Source organism: Taeniopygia guttata, chromosome 29 (genome assembly GCF_048771995.1).
Source record: "Taeniopygia guttata chromosome 29, bTaeGut7.mat, whole genome shotgun sequence".
NCBI classification, from domain to species: Eukaryota; Metazoa; Chordata; class Aves; order Passeriformes; family Estrildidae; genus Taeniopygia; species Taeniopygia guttata.
In genome coordinates this window covers 778,863-786,941 of record NC_133054.1, presented here as the reverse complement: position 1 = coordinate 786,941, position 8,079 = coordinate 778,863, and the positions used below count along the sequence as shown (strand labels likewise).

The window sequence follows — 8,079 nt, the reverse complement described above, 5'->3', positions numbered from 1 at the left end:
TCCCGTGTTTGGACAGAGGAAGGGGCTGTCCCCGGGGCGCGCGGGGCTCGGCCGTGGGGCGAGCGGGGAACGGACACGTGGACAAACGGCCTCGGTGCTTCAGTTGCAGAGGCAGCAGCGGCGGCGGCGGCAGCAGCGGCGGCAGCAGCGGCAGCAAAAGCAGTTTTTCTCTTCTTCCTCTTTCTCTTCTTTCTCTCCCGCTGTCGGACACCTTCCTCTCGGTGTCCCTCACCCGCTGTCCCTCCCCTCTCCCCGCCTCCTTCTCCCCCATGCCGGGCCGGGCCTTGCCCCCGGCCCGCCCCCGGCCCCGGGCGGGGCTGCCCCGTCCCCGTCCCCGCCCGCCCCGCCGCGGTCTCGCCTCCGCCCGGCTCTGGCTGTGCTGGCGGTGGCGCTGCTGGGCGGGCATCAGTGCCTGGGGCTGGGGCATCGCCGCCCTTTGGCTCCGCCTGGCCCGAGCCCGGCCCCGGCCCCGGCCCCGGCCCCGGCTCCTCCCGGGCCCCGCGGAGGACACACGCGGCACGGCCGCTGCCGCCTCCACCGCGGCTTCCCCGGCCCGAGCTCCGCTGCTCAGCAGCGCGGCCGCCGGCCCCGAGCCTCCCGTGTCCCGTTCCCGAGACCGAAGGCCTGGGGATGGCCGGCCCGAGGCGGTTGAGGGGCGCTCGGGGGCCGCTCCTGGCCCCGGGCCGAGCGCTGACAGCCGCGTCCCGCCCGCAGGGAAGGCGCAGGAGGCGCTGCAGCAGCGCTACCGAGTGGGTTCGCTGCTGGGGCGCGGCGGCTTCGGCAGCGTCTTCGCAGCCACGCGGCTCTCGGACGGTGCCCCGGTGAGCGGCGGGGCCGGCGGCGGGCGCAGGAGGAGGAGGAGGGCGGAGGAGGAGATGGAAGAGAAGGAGGAGGAGAAAGGAGGGAGAGGAGGAGGAGGAGGAGGATGGAGGAAGAGAAGGAGGAGGAGAAAGGAGGGAGAGGAGGAGGAAGAGAAGGAGGAGGAAGAGAAGGAGGAGGAGGAGGATGGAGGAGGAAGAGAAGGAGGAGGAGGAGGAGGAGGCGGAGGAGGAGGAAGAGAAGGAGGCGGAGGAGGAGGAGGAGGAGGGAGGAGGAGAAGGAAGCAGGAGGATGGGGCTCGGCAGGGCGGGCGGCGAGCTGAACCCGGTGGTGCCTTTGGTTTGCAGGTGGCCATCAAAAGGGTGCCACGGAACCGCGTCCGGCACTGGGACGAGCTGGTGAGTGAGCGGGGCCAGCGGGAACAGCCGGGCCGTGCCGGGCGGGGATGAGGCAAGGCCCGGCATGGGGGAAGCCACCAGGACCCCTCGATGGGGAGCGGGCGTGGGGCCAGCGCAGGGTGCAGAGCATCCCGGGCTGGCTGAGGGGTTCCCCAGCCCTGGCAGGACATCAGTCCCACTGGTGGCACCGTGGTCCTCCCGCAGCCCGACGGCACCAGCGCACCCCTGGAGATCGTCCTGCTGGACAAGGTGTCCACTGGCTTCCCTGGTGTGGTCCAGCTGCTGGAGTGGCTTGAGCTCCCCAACAACATCGTGATGGTGCTGGAGCGGCCGGAGCGGTCTCAGGACCTCCTGCATTTCATTCGGGCACGGAGGTTCCTTTCTGAAGAGGTGGCACGGCAGCTGTTCCGCCAGGTGCTGGAGGCCGTGCGGCACTGCACCAGCCGCAGGGTCCTGCACCGCGACATCAAACCAGAGAACATCCTGGTTGACCTGGCCACTGGCCAGGCAAAATTAATCGACTTTGGCTGTGGCACCTACCTGCAAGACACAGCCTACACTCACTTTGCAGGTGAGCCCGGGCAGGGGTGTGCTCCCGGTCCCGCCATCTCATGGCCCAACATCTCACAGGCCAAGCTGGGTGTGGCAGCGAGGATTCTCCCTTTTGCTGCCAGTCAGGGTACTGAGCCTTCCCCTGAGTTGCTTTTGAGTGGGGCTGGGTGGGGAGGCATCTTCCAGCCCCGCTGGCAGCCTTTGCCCACCACTCTGCCTGGGGCTGGGGTTGGAGCAGCAGCAGCCAGCCTGACAAAAGCACCCGTGGGTGGGGGTAGCAAAGGAGGGGGCCAGCACCAGTGCACCAGCCAGTTTGGTGTGCAGGCGAGAGGAAGGGCTTGGGCTGCACCACTCACCTTGTTTGCCTTGGCTTCATAATATTTTTGGGGCACTGCAGGCAGGGAGGATAAGGACATGTTTTTTTCCCCCAGCCCTGAGTGGGTTTTTGCTTTGCATGTCATGGTCAGGCCTTGCCGGGGCTTCTGCTGCCCTCTTCCATCACCAGTGGCTTCTTGTCCAGCCCTGAGTTTGTACACATGTCCCAGGTGCTGGCGAGAGTGCAGCAGTCGCCCCGTGTGCCACTGGGGCGGCCCCTGCACGCCCAGGGATGCTGGGGCCAGGCTCTGGGAGCAGCAGCATCCCCCTGATGAACTCCATCTGTATTCCACAGGAACACTTTCATACAGCCCCCCGGAATGGACCCACTTGGGCTGGTACCATGGCGAGGCAGCAACGATCTGGTCCCTGGGCATCCTGCTGCACCAGATGGTCTGCGGGCAGCACCCTTTCAGGAGGGGCCGGAAGATCAGCTGGGACCATCAGCTCTCGCTGCCACAGCGGCTCTCTCCAGGTGGATCCTCATCTCTGGCCACGGGGGAATACCAGTGGTGGGAGACAGCAGCAGCTCGTGAGCATCTCGCTCTGGCAGCTGCTGAGGAGGTGCCACATGTCCTGCTCTCCTGCTCTCCTCCACAACAGGGAATTGATGGGAAAGTTTAGGCACAGCTCTGAGCACAAAAGCAGCATGGCCTGGGCATGGGAAGAGTGGGGCAAAGCAGACAGGAGCCTTCTCTAGCTGACCGGTGGTTTCTGGTTTCTCTGCCCAGAGTGCCAAGATCTTATCAGGTGGTGTTTATCCATGCACTTCTTGGACAGACCTTCATTAGAAGACCTGTTCTGTGATCCTTGGATACAGGATATTCACCTGCCATAGAAGAAGGGAGAGAGCCACATGCACACTTTGCTCCAGGGTCCTGGTAAGTTACAGGTCCACACATGCCCTGGCAAGGAAACCCAGAATTTTTCCCTGCCCTTTATCAATGCACTGGGATTGTTGGGTGGGAACACGCAGCCCTTGTGCTGGAGCTGAGCTGCTCTGCCCAGCACTGGTGGCTGCCATCAGAGCTGGTTTTGCTTGTCCTGCTTCCCTGACAGCTGGGGCCCTGGGCAGAACCCTGACAGCCTGGTCTGACCCCCAGGGAAGGAGAAGGAGCTCCTGGAGAAGCTGTACCAGGTGGGGCTGCTGCTGCTGCTGGGGACAGAGAGGGCAACATCAAGGATGAGAACCTCTTCCTCAAGTTGGCCACTGGCAGCTGAAGATGATGGACTTCTGGCACCATCTTCAAAGCCAGGCTCCACAGCGAATTCGCAGATGAGTCCACAGCCGGGGAAATGCTCCCAGATTTGGGCATTGCTCAGACTGGCTGGGAACAAAAGTTTCTCCCTTTGCTGAGGCAGATGCAACTTCAGTCGGCTGCCCAGCTGCTTTTTGGCAGGGCTGGGGGCATGGGTTGGGGTGGATACAAAATGGGAGTGGGCTCCTGGCCCTGCCAACAGCCCCAAGCACCCAGCATGGCCTGGGCTGAGGCTGGGGCTGGGGCTGGGGCAGCCAGCCCGGCACAGAGAAACCCCCATGGCGGGAGCAGAGGTGGGACTGCAGAACCTGTGCAGGGGCTGCTTTGCTTTGCAGGCAAGGAAGGGCTTGGGCTGCTCCACTGCCCTTGTTTGCTTTGGGATCACCGTTATTTTGGGGGGCAGTGCAGGAGGGAAGAGAGAAAGTGTGGCCTTCTCTCCCCTTTGGGTGGGATTTTCCCTAGCATGTAGGGGTTGGGCCTTCCTCAGACCTCTGACAGAGATAAGAGTTTTTTTCTTGTTTCCCCTTGTCTCTAATCTCTTTTCAACAGTTTGTTGTTTGTTTCTCTAGAGGAAGCGTTCTATGTAAGGTCCAGTCGGGATTGGGAAGTGCCTGGGAGCAGCTGCAGCGTGGATGGGCCGTGCCCTTGGAGAAGGCTGAGGACATCGTTTGGGACCAGCTTTTCTCCCAGCGGAGGATGGCGTGAGGTGAGTCCCCGTCTGCTTGGCATGGTGGGATCAGAGCTTTTGGGAGACAGCAACAAGCACAAGGAGGCTCCTGCTCTGGGCAGCTGCTGAGGGCTGGATGTGCTGTGGCTGGCTGCAGGCTGGGAATGTCCTGCCCTCCTGCTCTGCTCCCAAAGGCAGCAGTGATGGGCAGCTCTGGGCACAGCTCTGGGCACGGCCAGCATGGCCTGGGCTCTGTGGGCAGCTGGGACAAGGGGACAGCAGCCTTCAGCTGACGGGCAGTTTCTGGTTTCTCTCCTTGCAGCCGGGCTCTGCGGGTGCTGAGGCTGCTCTGGGCTCTGCCAGGGCTCTGCTGGGCTCTGCCCCGGGCACAGCTGGGCTGGCTCTGCCCTCACATTGCTCTGACAGCTTTGCATCAGACGAGCCCGTTGGAGCACAGTGCCTGAGCTTTCTGCTTTGGCAGGTGAGTGAGACTCCCCTGCAGGCCAGGAGATTGCAGCTGGGGACACACATCCAATTGGCAAGGACCCGAACTCTCCATAGTCCCAGCTGAACCCCTGGATCTCCGCAGGAACGCCTGGATCTCCACTATTCATTCTTCATTTCTTTTTGGCTGGAATTGTGCAGTTGCACTTTCTTCCTCCTCTAGAAGTGCCACGAGTGGGCCAAACCTTGCAAATGAGCCATGTTCCTGAGGCAGTGCAGTCTGGAGCTATGGATGGAGAATTGCCCTTCCCACTTCCAAACCAGAGCAAAAAGCCGTAAGTGGGATTTTTCATCCGTAAGAAACCCCTGACAATTTCAGAGGGAATGTGCAGCTCATTCACAGAGTGAGAAGGAAGGTCATCTTCTAAAGGATTTGAGGCTTGACAGAGTTTAGATTCCCAGTCCTGCCTGGAGCTGGAAGGGCCCCAATCAATTTCCTATTGCTTTGACGACAATTTAAAATAACAATGTTGGAAACAAACCCCAAAAACTGTAAAAAAGGCTGTTGAGTTCAGTAAGATGGATCTATGCCATCAGCACATTTACAATGTAAATAACTGAGTTCTTTTTTTAAAAATATCATTTATCTCTTAATGCAAAGTTACAGAAGTTGTTTCACTAACACTTGGATTTTATTTGTATCTTTTACAATTCATCTAATTGTATTTTTTTTCTTTTTCCTTTTTTTTTTTCTTTAAGTAGAGGTCCTGGCCCTCTTCCAGCCAAAGGGGAAAGGGCCCCACCAAGCCTTGTTACCCACAGACAGCATGGTAAAGCTGAACACTAAAGGACCTTGGGGGCATTATTCTGGAATTAAAAAGTTGCCAGCTCCATGGACAACAGAATTATTGTTCCTAACCTGAATGACATTGAGCAAAAAGAATGAAGAACGGTGTCACTAAAGTACTACTGACGTTTGCCAAAACACCTCCAGAGTTTCACCAAGAGATCAGTCATCAAAAATGTTTTGAAAATTTAAAGACCAAGGTAGCCAAAGCACACAGTGTCACTAATTGCTGGGTATGTTCTCAGCTGAAGTTGGGAGGAATGGGGTTCCCTTGGAGGGCCCACCCTGTGGGGTGGCCAGAACTCTGTCAATGGGCTCTGCCTCGTAACGGAGTCAATGAAGGGACAGTTAGAGAAACCTGTGCTGTGGGACACGGGAATACAACGATCAGTGTGACAGGATTCACTCAGATTTCCCCTCAGGAGAAACCAAACCCTGTTACAGTTATAGAGGCTACAGTGTCAGAAGATTTCTGTGCTTTATCATCACTCCCAATGTCAGTAGAACTTGGGGTGCTGCAGCTGGTCAGTGTCAGTGTCTCACCGCTCCCAGCTGCAGGGCCCCCATTTAGGGTCCTTCAGCAACGACCACACGGAAGACTTAGGGCCCAGAGAACATTTTCCACGTAAAGATTGCCTTAGGTTTCCGAAAGCAAAGGATTCTGGTTCACCCTGTGCCCCATGTGCGCTGCCCCGCCCCGTGGAGTTGACATGAATGAGCTGAATGGATTATTAGAAGAGGTAGTAAATGATACTGTTAAAATGCCCATTAGCACATCCTATGAGCTCCAACAAACACAAATGGGGACTCCAGAGAACCGCATGGCCTTGGATTATCTGCTTGCTGGCCAAGGAGGAACCTGGGCTATCAGGGCACGGGGATGTTGCACTGCTAGCAGTGATGGGTTTGCAGGCCAACAGTCAGGAATCACCTTGACAGAAAGAGCAGTAGAAGAGTGGCAGAAGAAAATTCTTCTTGGTGGGATTGGCTTCGTGGCTGCCAAATTAGAGGCTGCTGTGAAATGCATTGGTGGCAGGGCCTGTCATCATTGCAGTGTGTGCACTTGGTGAGTTGCTGTGACACTTTGTGCTGGGAAGTGGAGTATTGAGACCTTTCTTAAAAGAGACAGTCTCAAGAAAAGAGAGGCTTTTGATAAACAACAGAGAATAGCAACTATTTAGGCATGTTTTAAAAGGAACGTGAATAGCTCTGAGTAATGAAGTTAAACTGCACTTAATTGTAGAACAAGAGGAGATGCCGTTATGCCTAATACCTAAATCTAAGCTGTGTTACTGAAAGAATTGTTACAAAGGTTGTAGTTGATTGTAGGTCTCAGGACCGATCAAAGTACCAAGGCCTGAACAGGTTGTGATCAAGGCCTGAACAGGCCCTGAGGCAAAGCTCACCACTAGATGAACCTTCCAAGCAAATGTTGTATTTGTATCCACTCATTAAGGAAGCATGATTAACAACACGATCAATGCATGTGTTCCTTGATAAAACATGGATTTATCTTTCTGTATTTAGAAACAGACAAGGCCCCATCTGGCCTTGTTTGGGGGTGAAGGATCAAAGTCAACTCTCTTGGTTCCTCCTTCAGCCCTGGCCAGGCTTTGGGAGAAAGCAGTCAGGAGAATGAAAGCAGATGTTCTCGAAGTGGCAGTGATGCCAGCTTGTTTGTTTAACAGTGTAAAAGCTGGGTCCTCTCACAGCTTTGGGGCTGGAGCCTCATTGCTTGCAGAGGTGGAGGCACCTGCAGGAATTCCCATTGACTCTCCAGTCCTTGGCTTCCCCCAGCTGATGTGTGGCTGTGGATGATGGTAAAGCCTGAGGCTAACTGGTGATGGATCTTTCCTTAATCACTCCAGGCAATCTCTGGTAGCAATGACTGGATGCATTGCTGAGCTTCTTTTGTAATGCTTTGCTAATGATGATGTGCTTTGCTGAGCTTATCCTTTTGTAATTCTTTGCAGCTGGGCATGATATAAATGACACAATTCCTTCAGTTGGTGTCTGTGTCTTTGGTGCTGACCCTGCCCACTGGTGAAACAGGGCCCCCTCCAGCCTAAGTGTTACCTGGAAAGACAAAACCCATCACTCCAAATGTCCCCCCTTCCTCCTTGTTCCCCCCACTTTTTACCCTGAGTGTGATGCCTGCCCTATGGTCTGGGGTATCCCCGGGGTCAGTTGGGGTCACCTGTCCTGGCTGTGTCCCCTCCCAAGCTCCCCCGCAGCCCCAGCCCCTCTCCAGCGTGGCCAGAGGAGGGGCAGGCCAGGCTTTGGCTCAGTGGGAGCTCAGCAAGAACAAAAGCATCTCTGTGTGCCCAGCCCTGTGCTCAGCACCCGGCCCAGCAGCAGCGTCTCAGTGCCAGGGTCTGTGCCATCAGTCCCTGCCAGGGGTTTCCATGGCACCTGCCAGGCCAGGTGACCCAGGTGTGGTGTCCCAGTGAGGGCTGCCATGCAAACAGTGCCCAGCACTGCCCCTTTCTGTCTGCCTGACCTGGCCTTGGCCCTGGCCCTGCTGTTTGCTGCAGGTTCCGCGGCGCCTGACCGGCCCGCGCGGCACAGGGCAGGCGGCCACGGCACAGACCCACAGCAAGGGCTCCCCTCTGGCTCTGGGCGGTGACACCAGCCCTGAGCAATGGGCTGGTGCGCTGGGGTCAGTGCAGTGTCCATGGCAGCAGTCCCTTGCAATGCCCAGTGCAGGTTGGGATGATG

At 57.4% G+C, this 8,079-nt stretch overlaps 1 long non-coding RNA gene across 1 annotated transcript; it reads left to right on the top strand.

Moving 5' to 3' along the window:
- Window positions 1-3,300: 3,300 nt before the first annotated feature.
- LOC116807547 (uncharacterized) lies at window positions 3,301-7,073 on the top strand. Its single transcript, XR_005978785.2, has 4 exons — window positions 3,301-4,109; window positions 4,393-4,551; window positions 4,738-4,849; window positions 5,277-7,073. It is a non-coding gene; the product is annotated as an uncharacterized lncRNA (long non-coding RNA).
- Window positions 7,074-8,079: the final 1,006 nt, after the last annotated feature.